This window comes from Cryptomeria japonica, unplaced genomic scaffold (genome assembly GCF_030272615.1).
Source record: "Cryptomeria japonica unplaced genomic scaffold, Sugi_1.0 HiC_scaffold_269, whole genome shotgun sequence".
NCBI lineage: Eukaryota > Viridiplantae > Streptophyta > Pinopsida > Cupressales > Cupressaceae > Cryptomeria > Cryptomeria japonica.
Window position 1 is genome coordinate 160,001 of NW_026729091.1, and position 22,500 is coordinate 182,500.

General features: G+C 60.9%; 2 non-coding genes across 2 annotated transcripts; both read right to left on the reverse strand.

Annotated features, from left to right (window-relative positions):
• Nucleotides 1-2,591: 2,591 nt before the first annotated feature.
• LOC131869820 (5S ribosomal RNA) lies at nt 2,592-2,710 on the reverse strand. The gene has a single exon (XR_009368191.1). It is a non-coding gene; the product is annotated as a 5S ribosomal RNA (ribosomal RNA).
• A 7,806-nt stretch (nt 2,711-10,516) lies between these two features.
• On the reverse strand, nt 10,517-10,635 carry LOC131869821 (5S ribosomal RNA). Its single transcript, XR_009368192.1, has one exon. It is a non-coding gene; the product is annotated as a 5S ribosomal RNA (ribosomal RNA).
• Nucleotides 10,636-22,500: the final 11,865 nt, after the last annotated feature.

Sequence of the window (22,500 nt, forward strand, 5' to 3'; positions counted from 1 at the left end):
AGGTGCGCACCCGGGAGCGCTACGAAGTGTGCTCCAAGGTGCGGCGTGCACGTTGTCGGAGCCCGGTTTGCCCCGGGTGCGCACCTCGCCTGCACCTTGGCCGGGGTGGGCACCTTGGCTGGGTTTGCCCAGGGTGCGCTCCGAAGCGGGGTTACTGGAGCGCCCCCTCTTTTTTTGTCAGAGCGTTTGGTGGGGTTTCTCGCATTGGCTCTTCCCAGGCCCGGTTGTTGGGTGCGCTCCCACCCTGGCGCGCGCGAAGTTGGAAGTTGGGTTAATTGCCCGGGCGCGCACCTTCGCCAGGGTGGGCACCTTGGTGCGCACACCTTGGCTGGGCTGCGCACCAGGGCGGGCTCAAGATGGCACCAGCATTCCCTTTTTCTCACTATCTTTCAAAACGGAAATTTTAAAATCTCGTTTTTTTTTTGCCTTTTATGGAAATTAGTGAAGGCATCGCATCAAAGGTGCGCACCTCGCTGCCCACCTTGGTGTGCTCCGAGGTGCCCACCACGGTGCGCAACGCCGGTGCGAACCCGGGAGCGCCCCGATGTGTGCTCCAAGGTGCGGCGTGCACGAAGTCGGACCCCGGTTTGCCCCGGGTGCGCACCTCGCGTGCACCTTGGTGCGCACACCTTGGCTGGGTTGCGCGGCCTGGTGGGCACCATGGTGCGCACCAAGGAGCGCTCCGAAGTGTGCTCCAAGGTGCGGCGTGCACGAAGTCGGAGCCCGGTTTGCCCCGGGTACGCACCTCGCGTGCACCTTCGCCGGGGTGGGCACCTCGGCTGGGTTGCGCGCCCTGGTGCGCACCAAGGAGCGCTCCGAAGTGTGCTCCAAGGTGCGGCGTGCACGAAGTCGGAGCCCGGTTTGCCCCGGGTGCGCACCTTCGCCGCGGTGCGCACCATGGCGTGCACGAAGTCGGAGCCCGGTTTGCCCCGGGTGCGCACCTCGCGTGCACCTTCGGCGGGGTTGCGCGCCCTGGTGGGCACCATGGTGCGCACCAAGGAGCGCTCCGAAGTGTGCTCCAAGGTGCGGCGTGCACGAAGTCGGAGCCCGGTTTGCCCCGGGTGCGCACCTCGCGTGCACCTTCGGCGGGGTTGCGCGCCCTGGTGGGCACCATGGTGCGCACCAAGGAGCGCTCCGAAGTGTGCTCCAAGGTGCGGCGTGCACGAAGTCGGAGCCCGGTTTGCCCCGGGTGCGCACCTCGCGTGCACCTTCGCCGCGGTGGGCACCATGGCGTGCACGAAGTCGGAGCCCGGTTTGCCCCGGGTGCGCACCTCGCGTGCACCTTCGCCGGGGTGGGCACCTCGGCTGGGTTGCGCGCCCTGGTGCGCACCAAGGAGCGCTCCGAAGTGTGCTCCAAGGTGCGGCGTGCACGAAGTCGGAGCCCGGTTTGCCCCGGGTGCGCACCTCGCGTGCACCTTCGCCAGGGTGGGCACCTCGGTGTGCTCCGAGGTGCGAACCCGAGAGCGCTCCGAGGTGCCCACGAAGTCGAAAGTCGGGTTAATTGCATTGTTTTCCCCGGGTGCGCTCCGAGGTGCGCAACATCGGCGCGCACCAAGGAGGGCTCCGAAGTGTGCTCCAAGGTGCGCACGATGGCGTGCACCTCTGGTGCGCACGATTCGGAGCTCGGTTTGACCGGGGTGCGCACACCTTGGCTGGGTTGCGCACCTTTTGTGCGCTCCAAGGTGCGCACGAAGTCGGAGCTCGGTTTGCCCCGGGTGCGCACCTTCGCCAGGGTGCGCACCTTGATGCGCACGCCTTGGCTGGGCTGCGCACCTTGGTGGGCGCCATGGTGCGCACCTTTCGTGCGCTCCAAGGTGCGCACGAAGTCGGAGCTCGGTTTGCCCCGGGTGCGCACCTTGGTGGGCGCCATGGTGCACTCCGAGGTGCCCAAGATTGGTGCGCACCAAGGAGCGCTCCGAAGTGCGCTCCAAGGTGCGCGCGAAGTCGAAAGTTGGGTTAATTGTCCGGTTTGCCTCGGGTGCGCACCTTGCGTGCACCTTCGCCAGGGTGGGCGCCTTGGTGCGCACACCTTGGCTGGGCTGCGCACACCTTGGCACCCGCGTTTCCTTCATTTTAAATTTTTTTTTTTTACAATCTCTCAAGTGGGAAATTCTATAATCTCAACTTTTTTTGCCTTTTCAGGAAACTTTTGAATGGAGCGCATCATTGGTGCGCTCCGAAGTGTGCTCCAAAGCTCTCTCCAGCTGCGTGCACCTGCCCCGGCCGCGCACCCGGCCCCGCCCAGCTTCGCTCACCTGTCCCGGGCGTCTGGTGCGGAACCTTAGAGTAAGAAACATCACCGTGCACCTTGGCCAACGTGCGCGACTCGACCGAGCGCGCACTGGCCGAGGTGCACACCGATTTCACCTGGGTGCGCGCGCAGCACCTCGGGCGCACCGGGGTGCGCGCACAACGCCCGGGTTGCACCGTGGCCTGTGTGCTCGGGGCGCCTCGGGTGCGCGCTCGGTGTCGCCCCCCGCGCGCGCGGTAGTGCGGGCAGCGCACCCCGGCCCGGCCCGGCCCCGACGAGAACGCAAACGGGCAAAAGGTTTATTCAAATAGCATTGCGACGCCCGGCGAAAAACTAAAAAAGGGTGCAACACCGGGACTTCCCGGGAGGTCACCCATCCCAGTACTACTCCGGCCCAAGCGCGCTTAACTGCGGAGTTCTGATGGGATCCGGTGCACTAACGCTGGTATGATCGCACCCGTTATGAGCTTGTCGCAGTGTGTACTTAGCAAACCGCGACCCACGTGCGAATCCACCCCGGCCACCCACCCCCGTCGAGGTGCACACCCTCCCTCGCGAAGTGCGCCCCGTTCGCCAAGTGTGAGCCCTGCCCGGGTGCGCGCACCTTGCTAGGGCGTCGGGTGTGCACCCGGCCCGGCCTACGTGCGTGCACCTGGAGGGGGCGTCGTGTGCGTGCAGTGTCCCGTCTGCAACGCGGTGCCCACACACCACCTCGGGCGCAACGACCTGCGCTCACATGTGGGCCGAGTGCACCTTGGTGCATGTTCGGGGCGCCTCGGGTGCACGCTCGATCTTGCCCCGGTGCACCAAGGCGCTCGGTTTGCCCCGGGTGCGCACTTGGTGCAAGGTGGGCACCCAAAATAGGGATCAAGCACCAAAACACAAGTTTCGGGATGCAAAATGGGACCCAAGGACCACAAATGCGTTCCAAGACCCATGATGGGTCCACGAGAACAAAAATGTGTTCCGAGACTTAATAAACAAATATTGGGTTTTAGGAGAAGAAACATGCTCTGATGCCCAAAACGAGAATCGACCCCGAAAAGGCCACAGGCCAAAAGTGGGATGCGAGACAAAAAAAAATGGGACCCGAGGACCAAAATTGGGTTCCCAGGTCGAAGACAGGGCAACCGGACAAGAAACGACCTCTAAGGCTCGAAATGAGTCCCGGCGACTAAAACTTGACAAGAAGCACCCATCAGGCACCCAACTCGACACCCATGGGATGCCGACCCACCCGGGCTTCCACCTAGCACACCTTGGCACCCACCCACCCTCGCACCCAACCTCGCACCCAACTTAGCACCTTTGAACCCACATTGGCACTCACCCTGACCCTGGCACCTTGGAACCCACATTGGCACTCACCTTGACCCTGGCACCCACCTTTGCACTCACCTTGGGACCCACCCTGGCTCCCACCTCGGCACCCACCCAGACACCCACCTTGGTTCCTTGGCACCCACCTTGGATCCTTGGCACCCACCCCGACACCCACCTTGGCACGCAACTTGGCTACTTGCCACCCATCTTGGCTCCTTGACGCCCACCCCGACAACCACCCCGTGACCTACCCTGGCTAGGGTTGGTGCACACCCACCCTGGTGCCCACCTTGGCACCCACCCTATGACCCACCTTGGCACGCACCTTAGTACCCACCCCGTTACCCACCCTAGGACCCACCCCGTGACCCACCTTGGCCAGGGTGGGTGCCTTGGTGCGCACAACTTGCCTGGGCTGCACACCAGGGCGGGCTCAAGATGGCACCCGCGTTCCGTTTTTTTCACTATCTTTCAAAACGGAAATTTTAAAATCTCATTTTTTTCTTTTTTTTGCCTTTTCTGGAAATTAGTGAAGGCAGCGCATCAAAGGTGCGCAATGCTGGTGCGAACCCGGGAGCGCTCCGATGTGTGCTCCAAGGTGCGGCGTGCACGAAGTCCGAGCCCGGTTTGCCCCGGGTGCGCACCTCGCGTGCACCTTCGCCGGGGTGAGCACCTTGGCTGGGTTGCGCGCCCTGGTGCGTACCAAGGAGCGCTCTGAAGTGTGCTCCAAGGTGCGGCGTGCACGAAGTCGGAGCCCGGTTTGCCCCGGGTGTGCACCTCGGGTGCGCACCTCGCGTGCACCTTCGCTGCGGTGGGCACCTTGGCTGGGTTGCGCGCCTTGGTGGGCACCATGCAGTGCACGAAGTCGGAGCCCGGTTTGCCCCGGGCGCGCACCTCCGCCAGGGTGGGCACCTTGGTGCGCACAACTTGCCTGGGCTGCGCACCAGGAAGGGCTCAAGATGGCACCCGCGTTCCGTTTTTTTCACTATCTTTCAGAACGGAAATTTTAAAATATCGTTTTTTTTTGCCTTTTCTGGAAATTAGTGAAGGCAGCGCATCAAAGGTGCGCAACGCTGGTGCGAACCTGGGAGCGCTCCGATGTGTGCTCCAAGGTGCGGCGTGCACAAAGTCGGAGCCCGGTTTGCCCCGGGTGCGCCCTGGTGGGCACCATGGTGCGCACCAAGGAGCGCTCCGAAGTGTGCTCCAAGGTGCGGCCTGCACGAAGTCGGAGCCCGGTTTGCCCCGGGTGTGCACCTCGGGTGGGCACCTTGGTGCGCATGCCTTGCCTGGGCTGCGCACCAGGGCGGGCTCAAGATGGCACCCGCGTTCCTTTTTTTTCACTATCTTTCAAAACGGAAATTTTAAAATCTCATTTTTTTTTGCCTTTTTCTGGAAATTAGTGAAGGCAGCGCATCAAAGGTGCGCACCTCGCTGCCCACCACGGTGCGCAACGCCGGTGGGCACCCGGGAGTGCTTCGAAGTGTGCTCCAAGGTGTTGCGTGCACGTTGTCGGAGCCCGGTTTGCCCCGGGTGCGCACCTCGCGTGCACCTTCGTCGGGGTGGGCACCTTGGCTTGGTTTGCCCCGGCTGCGCTCCGAAGCGGGGTTATTGGAGCGCCGCCTCTTTTTTTGTCGGAGCGTTTGGTGGGGTTTCTCGCATTGGCTCTTCCGAGGCCCGGTTGCCACCCTGGCGCGCACGAAGTCGGAAGTAGGGTTAATTGCCCGGGTGCGCACCTTTGCCAGGGTGGCACCTTACCTGGGCTGCGCACCAGGGCGGGCTCAAGATGGCACGCGCGTTCCGTTTTTTTCACTATCTTTCAAAACGGAAATTTTAAAATCTCCTTTTTTTTTTGCCTTTTCTGGAAATTAGTGAAGGCAGCGCATCAAAGGTGCGCACCTCGCTGCCCACCTTGGTGTGCTCTGAGGTGCGCACCCGGGAGCGCTACGAAGTGTGCTCCAAGGTGCGGCGTGCACGTTGTCGGAGCCCGGTTTGCCCCGGGTGCGCACCTCGCCTGCACCTTGGCCGGGGTGGGCACCTTGGCTGGGTTTGCCCAGGGTGCGCTCCGAAGCGGGGTTACTGGAGCGCCCCCTCTTTTTTTGTCAGAGAGTTTGGTGGGGTTTCTCGCATTGGCTCTTCCCAGGCCCGGTTGTTGGGTGCGCTCCCACCCTGGCGCGCGCGAAGTTGGAAGTTGGGTTAATTGCCCGGGCGCGCACCTTCGCCAGGGTGGGCACCTTGGTGCGCAAACCTTGGCTGGGCTGCGCACCAGGGCGGGCTCAAGATGGCACCAGCATTCCCTTTTTCTCACTATCTTTCAAAACGGAAATTTTAAAATCTCGTTTTTTTTTTGCCTTTTATGGAAATTAGTGAAGGCATCGCATCAAAGGTGCGCACCTCGCTGCCCACCTTGGTGTGCTCCGAGGTGCCCACCACGGTGCGCAACGCCGGTGCGAACCCGGGAGCGCCCCGATGTGTGCTCCAAGGTGCGGCGTGCACGAAGTCGGACCCCGGTTTGCCCCGGGTGCGCACCTCGCGTGCACCTTGGTGCGCACACCTTGGCTGGGTTGCGCGGCCTGGTGGGCACCATGGTGCGCACCAAGGAGCGCTCCGAAGTGTGCTCCAAGGTGCGGCGTGCACGAAGTCGGAGCCCGGTTTGCCCCGGGTGCGCACCTTCGCCGCGGTGGGCACCATGGCGTGCACGAAGTCGGAGCCCGGTTTGCCCCGGGTGCGCACCTCGCGTGCACCTTCGCCGGGGTGGGCACCTCGGCTGGGTTGCGCGCCCTGGTGCGCACCAAGGAGCGCTCTGAAGTGTGCTCCAAGGTGCGGCGTGCACGAAGTCGGAGCCCGGTTTGCCCCGGGTGTGCACCTCGCGTGCACCTTCGCTGCGGTGGGCACCTTGGCTGGGTTGCGCGCCTTGGTGGGCACCATGCAGTGCACGAAGTCGGAGCCCGGTTTGCCCCGGGCGCGCACCTCCGCCAGGGTGGGCACCTTGGTGCGCACAACTTGCCTGGGCTGCGCACCAGGAAGGGCTCAAGATGGCACCCGCGTTCCGTTTTTTTCACTATCTTTCAGAACGGAAATTTTAAAATATCGTTTTTTTTTGCCTTTTCTGGAAATTAGTGAAGGCAGCGCATCAAAGGTGCGCAACGCTGGTGCGAACCTGGGAGCGCTCCGATGTGTGCTCCAAGGTGCGGCGTGCACGAAGTCGGACCCCGGTTTGCCCCGGGTGCGCACCTCGCGTGCACCTTGGTGCGCACACCTTGGCTGGGTTGCGCGCCCTGGTGGGCACCATGGTGCGCACCAAGGAGCGCTCCGAAGTGTGCTCCAAGGTGCGGCGTGCACGAAGTCGGAGCCCGGTTTGCCCCGGGTGCGCACCTCGCGTGCACCTTCGCCGCGGTGGGCACCATGGCGTGCACGAAGTCGGAGCCCGGTTTGCCCCGGGTGCGCACCTCGCGTGCACCTTCGCCGGGGTGGGCACCTTGGTGTGCAGACCTTGGCTGGGTTGCGCGCCCTGGTGGGCACCATGGTGCGCACCAAGGAGCGCTCCGAAGTGTGCTCCAAGGTGCGGCCTGCACGAAGTCGGAGCCCGGTTTGCCCCGGGTGTGCACCTCGGGTGGGCACCTTGGTGCGCATGCCTTGCCTGGGCTGCGCACCAGGGCGGGCTCAAGATGGCACCCGCGTTCCTTTTTTTTCACTATCTTTCAAAACGGAAATTTTAAAATCTCATTTTTTTTTGCCTTTTTCTGGAAATTAGTGAAGGCAGCGCATCAAAGGTGCGCACCTCGCTGCCCACCACGGTGCGCAACGCCGGTGGGCACCCGGGAGTGCTTCGAAGTGTGCTCCAAGGTGCTGCGTGCACGTTGTCGGAGCCCGGTTTGCCCCGGGTGCGCACCTCGCGTGCACCTTCGTCGGGGTGGGCACCTTGGCTGGGTTTGCCCCGGCTGCGCTCCGAAGCGGGGTTATTGGAGCGCCGCCTCTTTTTTTGTCGGAGCGTTTGGTGGGGTTTCTCGCATTGGCTCTTCCGAGGCCCGGTTGCCACCCTGGCGCGCACGAAGTCGGAAGTAGGGTTAATTGCCCGGGTGCGCACCTTTGCCAGGGTGGGCACCTTACCTGGGCTGCGCACCAGGGCGGGCTCAAGATGGCACGCGCGTTCCGTTTTTTTCACTATCTTTCAAAACGGAAATTTTAAAATCTCCTTTTTTTTTTGCCTTTTCTGGAAATTAGTGAAGGCAGCGCATCAAAGGTGCGCACCTCGCTGCCCACCTTGGTGTGCTCTGAGGTGCGCACCCGGGAGCGCTACGAAGTGTGCTCCAAGGTGCGGCGTGCACGTTGTCGGAGCCCGGTTTGCCCCGGGTGCGCACCTCGCCTGCACCTTGGCCGGGGTGGGCACCTTGGCTGGGTTTGCCCAGGGTGCGCTCCGAAGCGGGGTTACTGGAGCGCCCCCTCTTTTTTTGTCAGAGCGTTTGGTGGGGTTTCTCGCATTGGCTCTTCCCAGGCCCGGTTGTTGGGTGCGCTCCCACCCTGGCGCGCGCGAAGTTGGAAGTTGGGTTAATTGCCCGGGCGCGCACCTTCGCCAGGGTGGGCACCTTGGTGCGCACACCTTGGCTGGGCTGCGCACCAGGGCGGGCTCAAGATGGCACCAGCATTCCCTTTTTCTCACTATCTTTCAAAACGGAAATTTTAAAATCTCGTTTTTTTTTTGCCTTTTATGGAAATTAGTGAAGGCATCGCATCAAAGGTGCGCACCTCGCTGCCCACCTTGGTGTGCTCCGAGGTGCCCACCACGGTGCGCAACGCCGGTGCGAACCCGGGAGCGCCCCGATGTGTGCTCCAAGGTGCGGCGTGCACGAAGTCGGACCCCGGTTTGCCCCGGGTGCGCACCTCGCGTGCACCTTGGTGCGCACACCTTGGCTGGGTTGCGCGGCCTGGTGGGCACCATGGTGCGCACCAAGGAGCGCTCCGAAGTGTGCTCCAAGGTGCGGCGTGCACGAAGTCGGAGCCCGGTTTGCCCCGGGTACGCACCTCGCGTGCACCTTCGCCGGGGTGGGCACCTCGGCTGGGTTGCGCGCCCTGGTGCGCACCAAGGAGCGCTCCGAAGTGTGCTCCAAGGTGCGGCGTGCACGAAGTCGGAGCCCGGTTTGCCCCGGGTGCGCACCTTCGCCGCGGTGCGCACCATGGCGTGCACGAAGTCGGAGCCCGGTTTGCCCCGGGTGCGCACCTCGCGTGCACCTTCGGCGGGGTTGCGCGCCCTGGTGGGCACCATGGTGCGCACCAAGGAGCGCTCCGAAGTGTGCTCCAAGGTGCGGCGTGCACGAAGTCGGAGCCCGGTTTGCCCCGGGTGCGCACCTCGCGTGCACCTTCGGCGGGGTTGCGCGCCCTGGTGGGCACCATGGTGCGCACCAAGGAGCGCTCCGAAGTGTGCTCCAAGGTGCGGCGTGCACGAAGTCGGAGCCCGGTTTGCCCCGGGTGCGCACCTCGCGTGCACCTTCGCCGCGGTGGGCACCATGGCGTGCACGAAGTCGGAGCCCGGTTTGCCCCGGGTGCGCACCTCGCGTGCACCTTCGCCGGGGTGGGCACCTCGGCTGGGTTGCGCGCCCTGGTGCGCACCAAGGAGCGCTCCGAAGTGTGCTCCAAGGTGCGGCGTGCACGAAGTCGGAGCCCGGTTTGCCCCGGGTGCGCACCTCGCGTGCACCTTCGCCAGGGTGGGCACCTCGGTGCGCACACCTTCTCAATGTTTTCTTGCCTTTTCTGGAAATTGGTGAAGGCAGCGCATCAAAGGTGCGCACCTCGGTGTGCTCCGAGGTGCGAACCCGAGAGCGCTCCGAGGTGCCCACGAAGTCGAAAGTCGGGTTAATTGCATTGTTTTCCCCGGGTGCGCTCCGAGGTGCGCAACATCGGCGCGCACCAAGGAGGGCTCCGAAGTGTGCTCCAAGGTGCGCACGATGGCGTGCACCTCTGGTGCGCACGATTCGGAGCTCGGTTTGACCGGGGTGCGCACACCTTGGCTGGGTTGCGCACCTTTTGTGCGCTCCAAGGTGCGCACGAAGTCGGAGCTCGGTTTGCCCCGGGTGCGCACCTTCGCCAGGGTGCGCACCTTGATGCGCACGCCTTGGCTGGGCTGCGCACCTTGGTGGGCGCCATGGTGCGCACCTTTCGTGCGCTCCAAGGTGCGCACGAAGTCGGAGCTCGGTTTGCCCCGGGTGCGCACCTTGGTGGGCGCCATGGTGCACTCCGAGGTGCCCAAGATTGGTGCGCACCAAGGAGCGCTCCGAAGTGCGCTCCAAGGTGCGCGCGAAGTCGAAAGTTGGGTTAATTGTCCGGTTTGCCTCGGGTGCGCACCTTGCGTGCACCTTCGCCAGGGTGGGCGCCTTGGTGCGCACACCTTGGCTGGGCTGCGCACACCTTGGCACCCGCGTTTCCTTCATTTTAAATTTTTTTTTTTTACAATCTCTCAAGTGGGAAATTCTATAATCTCAACTTTTTTTGCCTTTTCAGGAAACTTTTGAATGGAGCGCATCATTGGTGCGCTCCGAAGTGTGCTCCAAAGCTCTCTCCAGCTGCGTGCACCTGCCCCGGCCGCGCACCCGGCCCCGCCCAGCTTCGCTCACACTGTCCCGGGCGTCTGGTGCGGAACCTTAGAGTAAGAAACATCACCGTGCACCTTGGCCAACGTGCGCGACTCGACCGAGCGCGCACTGGCCGAGGTGCACACCGATTTCACCTGGGTGCGCGCGCAGCACCTCGGGCGCACCGGGGTGCGCGCACAACGCCCGGGTTGCACCGTGGCCTGTGTGCTCGGGGCGCCTCGGGTGCGCGCTCGGTGTCGCCCCCCGCGCGCGCGGTAGTGCGGGCAGCGCACCCCGGCCCGGCCCGGCCCCGACGAGAACGCAAACGGGCAAAAGGTTTATTCAAATAGCATTGCGACGCCCGGCGAAAAACTAAAAAAGGGTGCAACACCGGGACTTCCCGGGAGGTCACCCATCCCAGTACTACTCCGGCCCAAGCGCGCTTAACTGCGGAGTTCTGATGGGATCCGGTGCACTAACGCTGGTATGATCGCACCCGTTATGAGCTTGTCGCAGTGTGTACTTAGCAAACCGCGACCCACGTGCGAATCCACCCCGGCCACCCACCCCCGTCGAGGTGCACACCCTCCCTCGCGAAGTGCGCCCCGTTCGCCAAGTGTGAGCCCTGCCCGGGTGCGCGCACCTTGCTAGGGCGTCGGGTGTGCACCCGGCCCGGCCTACGTGCGTGCACCTGGAGGGGGCGTCGTGTGCGTGCAGTGTCCCGTCTGCAACGCGGTGCCCACACACCACCTCGGGCGCAACGACCTGCGCTCACATGTGGGCCGAGTGCACCTTGGTGCATGTTCGGGGCGCCTCGGGTGCACGCTCGATCTTGCCCCGGTGCACCAAGGCGCTCGGTTTGCCCCGGGTGCGCACTTGGTGCAAGGTGGGCACCCAAAATAGGGATCAAGCACCAAAACACAAGTTTCGGGATGCAAAATGGGACCCAAGGACCACAAATGCGTTCCAAGACCCATGATGGGTCCACGAGAACAAAAATGTGTTCCGAGACTTAATAAACAAATATTGGGTTTTAGGAGAAGAAACATGCTCTGATGCCCAAAACGAGAATCGACCCCGAAAAGGCCACAGGCCAAAAGTGGGATGCGAGACAAAAAAAAATGGGACCCGAGGACCAAAATTGGGTTCCCAGGTCGAAGACAGGGCAACCGGACAAGAAACGACCTCTAAGGCTCGAAATGAGTCCCGACGACTAAAACTTGACAAGAAGCACCCATCAGGCACCCAACTCGACACCCATGGGATGCCGACCCACCCGGGCTTCCACCTAGCACACCTTGGCACCCACCCACCCTCGCACCCAACCTCGCACCCAACTTAGCACCTTTGAACCCACATTGGCACTCACCCTGACCCTGGCACCTTGGAACCCACATTGGCACTCACCTTGACCCTGGCACCCACCTTTGCACTCACCTTGGGACCCACCCTGGCTCCCACCTCGGCACCCACCCAGACACCCACCTTGGTTCCTTGGCACCCACCTTGGATCCTTGGCACCCACCCCGACACCCACCTTGGCACGCAACTTGGCTACTTGCCACCCACCTTGGCTCCTTGACGCCCACCCCGACAACCACCCCGTGACCTACCCTGGCTAGGGTTGGTGCACACCCACCCTGGTGCCCACCTTGGCACCCACCCTATGACCCACCTTGGCACGCACCTTAGTACCCACCCCGTTACCCACCCTAGGACCCACCCCGTGACCCACCTTGGCCAGGGTGGGTGCACCCACCCTGGTGCCCACCTTGGCACCCACCCATCCTAGCACCCAGCCTGTGACCGGGCTTGGAACCCAACCTTGCACCCGCACCCGTCTTGGCCAGTGTGGGTGCGCACCCATCCTGGCACCCACGTTGTGACACACCCTTTAACCCACGCACCCTAGCACCCACGTTGGCACCCACCTTGGAACCCAACCTAGCAACTTGGCACCCACCCCGTGACCCACCTTGGCATCCACCATAGCAGTCGCCGACTTGGCACCCACCTCGGCACCCACCTTGACACTTGTGGACCCACCTTGCCACTCACCCTAGCATCGACCCATCCTAGCACCCACCCTGGCACCTTTGCACCCTAGCACTCACCCATCCTAGCACCTAACCTGTGACCCACCTTGACACTCACCCTCGCACCCACCTTGGAACCCAACCTAGCACCCACCCACCCTGACACCAACCCTAGCACCTACCCACCCTTGCACCCACCCTGTGACCCATCTTGGCACCCACCCATCCTACCACTCAACCTATCACCCACCTTCTCACCCACCTTGGCATCCACCTTAGCACCCACCCACACTGGCACCTTGGCACCCACCTCGGGCAAGGTGGGTGCACACCCACCCTGGCACCCAATTTAGAACCCACCGAGCATGTTACCCACCTTGGCACCCACATTGCAGCCCACCCTAGTACCCACCCTATGACCCACATTGGCATCCACACCCTAGCACCCCAGGCACCTCGACACCCGCCTTGACACCCACCCCTAGCACTGAACCTGTGACCCACCTTGGAACTCACCCTAGAACCCCACCCACCCTGTGAACCACCTTGGCATCCACCTTAGGCACCCACCCCACCTTGGCACCCACTCTAGCACTCACCCCATCCTAACACCCAACTTGTTACCCACCTTGGCACCCGCCCTCGCGTCCACCTTGAAACCCACCCTAGCACCCACCCACGCAGGAGCCCACCTTGGCACCCAACCTAACACCCACCGCATCCCTGGCACCCAAACTTGTGACCCACCTTGGAACCCACCCTAGTACCCACCTTTGAACCCACTATATCACCAACCCACCTTGGCACCCACCCTATGACCCTCTTTGGAATCCACCCTAGCACGCACCCACCCTGGCACCCACCATGGAGCGCACCCTAGCACCCACCCACCTCGGCACGCACCTCAACACCCACCTTGGTGTGCGCACTGCGCCAACCTCTCAAAGACCCTATGTGGTGCGCTCCAAAGTGTACACCTTTGGTGCGCTCCAAGGTGCGCACCTTTGGTGCACACCGAGGTGCACACCAAAGTGTGCACCGAGGTGAGCACCAAAGTGCACTCCAGGGTGCACACCAAGGCGTGCACCTTTGGTGCGGTCAATGCAAACGAATTCGGAAGTTGGGGTCGATGTCCTAATCGCTGCTGCAGACTACACGTATGAGAATCGGACAAATAGCTTTATATAGGGGAGGTGTTGCGTTTGATGGGTCGACTCCCCTGGTTGTGTGCACTGCACCAACTTCAAAGACCCTGTCTTGTTTAAGAAGTCAAAAGTTGGGGTGGATGTCCTAATCATTGCTGCAGTCTACGCATGTATGAGAATCAGACAAATAGCTTATATAGGGGAGGTGTTGCATTCGGTGGGTTGACTCCCCTGGTTGTGCGCACCTGCGCCAACCTCAAAGACCCCCGCATAGCAGAAGAAGTCGGAAGTCGGATTTTGGTGAGCACCAAGGCGTGCACCTTTGGTGCGGTCAACGCAGACGAATTCAGAAGTTGGGGTGGATGTCCTAATCGTTGTTGCAGGCTACACATGTATGAGAATCAGACAAATAGCTTATATAGGGGAGGTGTTGGGTTTGATGGGTCAACTCCCTTGGTTGTGCGCATTACGCCAACCTCAAAGACCTTGTTTTCGTTAAGAAGTCAAAAGTTGGGGTCAATGTCCTAATGGCTCCTGCAGGCTACACATGTATGAGAATCGGACAATAGCTTATATAGGGGAGGTGTTGGGTTTGATGGGTCGACTCCCCTGGTTGTGCGCATTACGTCAACCTCAAAGACCTTGTTTTCGTTAAGAAGTCAAAAGTTGGGGTCGATGTCCTAATTGCTCCTGTAGACTACACATGTATGAGAATCAGACAAATAGCTTATATAGGGGAGGTGTTGGGTTTGATGGGTTGACTCCCCTAGTTGTTCGCATTACACCAACCTCAAAGACCTTGTTTTCGTTTAGAAGCCGAAAGTTGGGGTCGATGTCCTAATTGCTCCTGCAGGCTACGCATGTATGAGAATCAGACAAATAGCTTATATAGGGGAGGTGTTGGGTTTGATGGGTCGACTCCCCTGGTTGTGCGCATTGCGCCAACCTCAAAGACCCTGCATTGCGGATGAAGTCGAAAGTCAGAGTTTGGTGTGCTACAAGGTGTGGTCGAAGGTGCTCACCTAGGTGTGCACCTTTGGAGCACAGGAAAAGTGCCCTCCAAAAGTGCGCACCTTTGGAGTGCACAAAAGTGCCCTCCAAAAGTGCGCACCTTTGGAGCGCAGAAAAGTGCCCTCCAAAAAGTGCCCTCCAAAAGTGCGCACCTTTGGAGCGCAGAAAAGTGCCCTCCAAAAAGTGCCCTCCAAAAGTGCGCACCTTTGGAGCGCAGAAAAGTGCCCTCCAAAAAGTGCCCTCCAAAAGTGCGCACCTTTGGAGCGCAGAAAAGTGCCCTCCAAAAAGTGCCCTCCAAAAGTGCGCACCTTTGGAGCGCAGAAAAGTGCCCTCCAAAAAGTTGCCCTCCAAAAGTGCGCACCTTTGGAGCGCAGAAAAGTGCCCTCCAAAAAGTGCCCTCCAAAAGTGCGCACCTTTTGGAGCGCAGAAAAGTGCCCTCCAAAAAGTGCCCTCCAAAAGTGCGCACCTTTGGAGCGCAGAAAAGTGCCCTCCAAAAAGTGCCCTCCAAAAGTGCGCACCTTTGGAGCGCAGAAAAGTGCCCTCCAAAAAGTGCCCTCCAAAAGTGCGCACCTTTGGAGCGCAGAAAAAGTGCCCTCCAAAAAGTGCCCTCCAAAAGTGCGCACCTTTGGAGCGCAGAAAAGTGCCCTCCAAAAAGTGCCCTCCAAAAGTGCGCACCTTTGGAGCGCAGAAAAGTGCCCTCCAAAAGTGCGCACCTTTGGAGCGCACAAAAGTGCCCTCCAAAAGTGCGCACTTTTGGTGCGCACCAAGGCGCTGGTTCGGGTCGTTGCAGGCGAGTTCGGAAGTTGGGGTCGATGTCCTGAGCGGAGGTGCAAACTACACAGGTGTCGGAATCGGACAAATAGCTTATATAGGGGAGGTGTATGCTTCGATGGGTCGACTCCCCCAGGTTGAGCGCACCGCGCCAACCTCAAAGACCCTACGGTATGGATGAAGTCGGAAGTTGGGGTCCGATGACCGATTCGATTAGTAGGTATGCTCATGAGGTCGGAATTTGGGTCCGATGACCTGCCATGTGCAGGAAGGCGAATGTTGACACTGTGCGTTGCAAGGTGCACACCAAGGCGCTGGTGCGGTCTTTTTAGTCGAGTTCGGAAGTTGGGGTCGATGTCCTGATCGGAGGTGCAAGCTACACAGGTGTGGGAATCGGACAAATAGCTTATATAGGGGAGGTGTATGCTTCGTTGGGTCGACTCCCCGGGTTGAGCGCACCGCGCCAACCTCAAAGACCCTACGGTATGGATGAAGTCGGAAGTTGGGTCCGATGACCGATTCGATATGTAGGCATACTCGCGAGGTCGGAATTTGGGTCCGATGACCTGCCACGTGCAGGAAGGCGAATGTTGGCACTGTGCGTTGCAAGGTGCGCACCAAGGCGCTGGTTCGGTCGTTGGAGGCGAGTTCGGAAGTTGGGGTCGATGTCTTGATCGGAGGTGCAAACTACACAGGTGTGGGAATCGGACAAATAGCTTATATAGGGGAGGTGTATGCTTCGTTGGGTCGACTCCCCGGGTTGAGCGCACCGCGCCAACCTCAAAGACCCTACGGTATGGATGAAGTCGGAAGTTGGGTCCGATGACCGATTCGATATGTAGGCATACTCGCGAGGTCGGAATTTGGGTCCGATGACCTGCCATGTGCAGGAAGGCGAATGTTGGGACTGTGCGTCGCAAGGTGCGCACCAAGGCGCTGGTGCCGTCGTTGCAGTCGAGTTCGGAAGTTGGGGTCGATGTCCTGGTCAGAGGTGGCAAACTACACAGTGTGGGAATCGGACAAATAGCTTATATAGGGGAGGTGTATGCTTCGATGGGTCGACTCCCTGGGTTGAGCGCACCGCGCCAACCTCAAAGACCCTACAGTATGGATGAAGTCGGAAGTTGGGTCCGATGACCGATTCGATACGTAGGCATATTGGCGAGGTCTGAATTTGTGTCCGATGACCTGCCATGCGCAGGAAGGCGGAATTTGGGTCCGATGACCGAGTTGATGGCGTGCCATGCGCAGAAAGGCGGAATTTGGGTCCGATGACCGAGTTGATGTTGATGGCCCGCCATGCACAGGAAGGCGGAATTTGGGTCCGATGACCGATTTGAAGGCGTGCCATACGCAAAAAGGCGGAGTTTGGGTCCGATGAGCCGAGTTGATATTGATGGCCCCGCCATGCGCAGGAAGGCGGAATTTGGGTCCGATGACCTGACATACGCATGGAGTCCGACTCGGGGGCCGATGTTCGATTCGATGACTTGCATTGTGGGTAAAGTCGGAAGTTGTGGTCTTTGACACCGATTCGATGACCAGACTTCGGCTGCTTGAGAATCGGACAAATAACTTATATAGGGGAGGTAGTGTTCTCGAGCATCCTCCCCCCGTGGCCCGTTTATGTCGATTGATGCTGGTGCTCGACTGGTTGGAGCGCTCGGATGCAAAAATCTTGCACCAGGATTTATCGATTGTGATGGACACGGCAAGTCTCCTGATTGCTATGCAGGAGCTCATCGTGAATCTCTATGCGGCCTTGGTATGGACTCGACCTGCGGAATGGTTCGGCAATGGTAGTCGCTCCAACACGTCCTTGCAATGGCCACAGAGGTGATTCGACTAGAGCTCCAGTCTAGCTTTTGGGTTGCTTGGCGGACTGGTATAGCCGCGATCGAGTTCCGGCCCATGAACGTTTTAGATAGCTCTTGGCTTTCTGGGACGGAAGTCGGAAGTTTGGGCTGTTGTCCGATTTGATGACCATTCTTCGGATGTGTGAGAATCGGACAAATAACTTATATAGGGGACTGTGTTGTCTCACGCAGCCCCCTCCGTGCCCCTCTATCTCGACCGATGTTGGTGCTTGAAAGGGTTGGGATCGCTCGGATTTATAAACGTGCACCACCATTTGTCGAGTGTGAGGGACGCGGCAGGTCTCCTAAATGCTATGCGGGGCGCTCTCTGAGAATCTCTATCCGGCCTCGACACAGACTAGTCTTGCTGAATGGTTTGGCACTGGTAGTCGATCCAACACGTCGTTGTTGTGGCCGCCTAGGCGATTCGATTCGAGCCCCCGTCTAGCTTTTGGGTTGCTTGGCGGATTTTGCCCTATCCGCAAGTGAGCTCGGTCCCTAAACGTTCGAGAAACCCGATTGCTATGCGCCGACTCTCTTTCTTGCGAGCCTCCATCTAGCTTTTGGGTCTCTACGGAACGGAAGTCGGAATCTGGGACCGTTGTTTGATTCGACGAGGCAGACTACGGTTGTGCGAGAATCGGACAAATAACTTATATAGGGGAGGTGTTGACTGGAGCATTCTCCCCCGTGCCCCTCTAACTCGACCAATGCTGGCGCTCGACGGTGGTAGCGCTCGGATTTTCATTGAGCGCCAGCATTGGTCGATTTAGAGGGGCATGCGAGATTCCCGAATGCTATGCGAGGGCTCTAACGGAAATGTCTATTGGTTTCGGTATGGATGCAATTGCGAGTGGTTCGGCAAAGGTAGTCGTTCCGATGCGTCCATGTCGTGGCCAAATCGATAATTCGATTTGAGCCCTCGTATAGCATTTGGGTCTCTCGATGTGATTCCGCATTCCAGTCCCTTTGGGCACTGCTTGAGCCGCATCCCAGGGGGTTCCCTTCCCAATAATCTGCCTCGCAACCCGATTGCTATGCGGTGAGGCTCCTCGGCCGCCTCGGAACTATCTGTGTATCAGACGCATCGCGGGATAAGGGGTTGGCAACGGTAGTCGCCCCAAGCGCGTCCGATGCTTGGACATTCCGAGGCGGCCCTGAAGCCTCTTCCGTCTAGCCGTTGGGTCCTTCTCGCCGCATCCCTCGCCTCGCACCCCGATTGCTATGCGGTGAGGGCTCCTCGGCCGCCTCGGAACTATCTGTGTATCGGACGCGTCGCGGGATAAGGGGTTGTCACTGGTAGTCGCCCCAAGCGCGTCCGATGCTTGGACCATTCCGAGGCGGCCCTGAAGCCCTCTTCCGTCTAGCCGTTGGGTCCTTCTCGCCGCATCCCTCGCCTCGCACCCCGATTGCTATGCGGTGAGGCTCCTCGGCCGCCTCGGAACTATCTGTGTATCGGACGCGTCGCGGGATAAGGGGTTGTCATTGGTAGTCGCCCCAAGCGCGTCCGATGCTTGGACCATTCCGAGGCGGCCCTGAAGCCTCTTCCGTCTAGCCGTTGGGTCCTTCTCGCCGCATCCCTCGCCTCGCCCACCCCGATTGCTATGCGGTGAGGCTCCTCGGCCGCCTCGGAACTATCTGTGTATCGGACGCGTCGCGGGAATAAGGGGTTGTCACTGGTAGTCGCCCCAAGCGCGTCCGATGCTTGGACCATTCCGAGGCGGCCCTGAAGCCTCTTCCGTCTAGCCGTTGGGTCCTTCTCCGCCGCATCCCTCGCCTCGCACCCGATTGCTATGCGGTGAGGCTCCTCGGCCGCCTCGGAACTATCTGTGTATCGGACGCGTCGCGGGATAAGGGGTTGTCCACTGGTAGTCGCCCCAAGCGCGTTCGATGCGTCGCCCCAAGCGCGTTCGATGCTTGGACCATTCCGAGGCGGCCCTGAAGCCTCTTCCGTCTAGCCGTTGGGTCCTTCTCGCCGCATCCCTCGCCTCGCACCCCGATTGCTATGCGGTGAGGCTCCTCGGCCGCCTTGGAACTATCTGTGTATCGGACGCGTCGCGGGATAAGGGGTTGTCACTGGTAGTCGCCCCAAGCGCGTCCGATGCTTGGACCATTCCGAGGCGGACCCGAAGCCTCTTCCGTCTAGCCGTTGGGTCCTTCTCGCCGCATCCTTCGCCTCGCACCCCGATTGCTATGCGGTGAGGCTCCTCGGCCGCCTCGGAACTATCTGTGTATCGGACGCGTCGCGGGATAAGGGGTTGTCACTGGTAGTCGCCCCAAGCGCGTCCGATGCTTGGACCATTCCGAGGCGGACCCGAAGCCTCTTCCGTCTAGCCGTTGGGTCCTTCTCGCCGCATCCCTCGCCTCGCACCCCGATTGCTATGCGGTGAGGCTCCTCGGCCGCCTTGGAACTATCTGTGTATCGGACGCGTCGCGGGATAAGGGGTTGTCACTGGTAGTCGCCCCAAGCGCGTCCGATGCTTGGACCATTCCGAGGCGGACCCGAAGCCTCTTCCGTCTAGCCGTTGGGTCCTTCTCGCCGCATCCCTCGCCTCGCACCCCGATTGCTATGCGGTGAGGCTCCTCGGCCGCCTTGGAACTATCTGTGTATCGGACGCGTCGCGGGATAAGGGGTTGTCACTGGTAGTCGCCCCAAGCGCGTCCGATGCTTGGACCATTCCGAGGCGGACCCGAAGCCTCTTCCGTCTAGCCGTTGGGTCCTTCTCGCCGCATCCCTCGCCTCGCACCCCGATTGCTATGCGGTGAGGCTCCTCGGCCGCCTTGGAACTATCTGTGTATCGGACGCGTCGCGGGATAAGGGGTTGTCACTGGTAGTCGCCCCAAGCGCGTCCGATGCTTGGACCATTCCGAGGCGGCCCCGAAGCCTCTTCCGTGTAGCCGTTGGGTCGTTCTCGCCGCATCCCTCGCCTCGCACCCCGATTGCTATGCGGTGAGGCTCCTCGGCCGCCTTGGAACTATCTGTGTATCGGACGCGTCGTGGGATAAGGGGTTGTCACTGGTAGTCGCCCCAAGCGCGTCCGATGCTTGGACCATTCCGAGGCGGCCCCGAAGCCTCTTCCGTGTAGCCGTTGGGTCCTTCTCGCCGCATCCCTCGCCTCGCACCCCGATTGCTATGCGGTGAGGCTCCTCGGCCGCCTTGGAACTATCTGTGTATCGGACGCGTCGCGGGATAAGGGGTTGTCACTGGTAGTCGCCCCAAGCGCGTCCGATGCTTGGACCATTCCGAGGCGGACCTGAAGCCTCTTCCCTCTAGCCGTTGGGGCTTTCTCGCCGCATCCCTCGCCTCGCACCCTGATTGCTATGCTGTGAGGCTCCTCGGCCGCCTTGGAACTATCTGTGTATCGGACGCATCGCGGGATAAGGGGTTGGCAGTGGTAGTCGCCCCAAGCGCATCCGATGCTTGGACCATTCCGAGGCGGCCCTGCAGCCTCTTCCGTCTAGCCGTTGGGGCCATCTCGCCGCATCCCCCACCTCGCACCACGATTGCTATGCGGTGAGGCTCCTTGGCCGCCTCGGAACTATCTGTGTATCGGACGCATCGCGGGATAAGGGGTTGTCACTGGTAGTCGCCCCAAGCGCGTCCGATGCTTGGACTATTCCGAGGCGGCCCTGCAGCCTCTTCCGTCTAGCCGTTGGGGCCATCTCGCTGCATCCCCCACCTCCTCGGCCGCCTCGGAACTATCTGTGTATCGGACGCATCGCGGGATAAGGGGTTGGCAGTGGTAGTCGCCCCAAGCGCGTCCGATGCTTGGACTATTCCGAGGCAGCCCTGCAGCCTCTTCCGTCTAGCCTTTGGGGCCATCTCGCCGCATCCCTCGCCTCGCACCCCGATTGCTATGCGGTGAGGCTCCTCGGCCGCCTGGGAACTATCTTCGTATCGGACGCATCGCGGGATAAGGGGTTGTCACTGGTAGTCGCCCCAAGCGCGTCCGATGCTTGGACTATTCCGAGGCGGCCCTGTGGCCTCTTCCGTCTAGCCGTTGGGGCCATCTCGCCGCATCCCCCACCTCGCACCCCGATTGCTATGCGGTGAGGCTCTTCGGCCGCCTTGGAACTATCTTCGTATCGGACGCATCGCGGGATAAGGGGTTGTCACTGGTAGTGGCCCCAAGCGCGTCCGATGCTTGGACTATTCCGAGGCGGCCCTGCAGCCTCTTCCGTCTAGCCGTTGGGGCCATCTCGCCGCATCCCCCACCTCGCACCCCGATTGCTATGCGGTGAGGCTCCTCGGCCGCCTTGGAACTATCTTCGTATCGGACGCATCGCGGGATAAGGGGTTGTCACTGGTAGTCGCCCCAAGCGCGTCCGATGCTTGGACTATTCCGACGCGGCCCTGTGGCCTCTTCCGTCTAGCCGTTGGGGCCATCTCGCCGCATCCCCCACCTCGCACCCCGATTGCTATGCGGTGAGGCTCCTCGGCCGCCTTGGAACCATCTTCGTATCGGACGCATCGCGGGATAGGGGGCTGTCACTGGTAGTCGCCCCAAGCGTGTCCGATGCTTGGACCATTCCTAGGCGGCCCTGAAGCCTCTTCCGTCTAGCCGTTGGGGCCTTCCCGCCCCATCCCTCGCCTCGCACCCCCGATTGCTATGCGGTGAGGCTCCTCGGCCGCCTTGGAACCATCTGTGTATCGGACGCATCGCGGGATAAGGGGTTGGCACTGGCAGTCGCCCCAAGCGCGTCCGATGCTTGGACCATTCCGAGGTGGCCCTGAAGCCTCTTCCGTCTAGCCGTTGGGGCCTTCCCGCCCCATCCCTCTCGCCTCGCACCCCGATTGATATGCGGTGAGGCTCCTCGGCCGCCTTGGAACTATCTGTGTATCGGACGCATCGCGGGATAAGGGGTTGGCACTGGTAGTCGTCCCAATCGCATCCGATGCTTGGACCATTCCGAGGCGGCCCTGCAGCCTCTTCCGTTTAGCCGTCGGGGCCTTCCCGCCGCATCCCTCGCCTCGCATCCCGATTCCTATGCGGTGAGTCTTCTCGGCCGCCGCGGAACTATACCTGTTATTGCTACTGCATCCTTCGGCTGGTAACCTCCTCTGCCGCCTTGGAACGTTCTCTTTGTCGGACGCGTCGCGGGATAAGGGGTTGGCACTGGTAGTCGCCCCAAGCGCGCCCGATGCATAGACCGCTCCGAGTCGACCTTGCTTTCAGCCTCTCACATGCATAGACCTCTCTGAGTCGACCCTGCAGCCTCTCACGTTTAGCCTTTGGAATCTCGCCTCACAACATGATTGCTATCCTTGATGCATCCCTTGCCTCGAGCCCTGATTGCTTTCTTGGCTGCATCCCTCCTCTCCTCACAGCCCGGTTGTCATCACTGCTTCATCCGTCGCTTCATGCATTCTGGCTGCTGGGCCCTTCCCACCGCACACCTCGATTGCTATCTCTTCTGCATCACACACCCCGATTGCTATCTCTGCTACATCCCTCGGCTCTCACTTCTGCATCCTTCGCCTCACACCTCGATTGCTATCAATGCTGCATCCGTAACCTCACACCCCGATTGCTATGCGGGGAG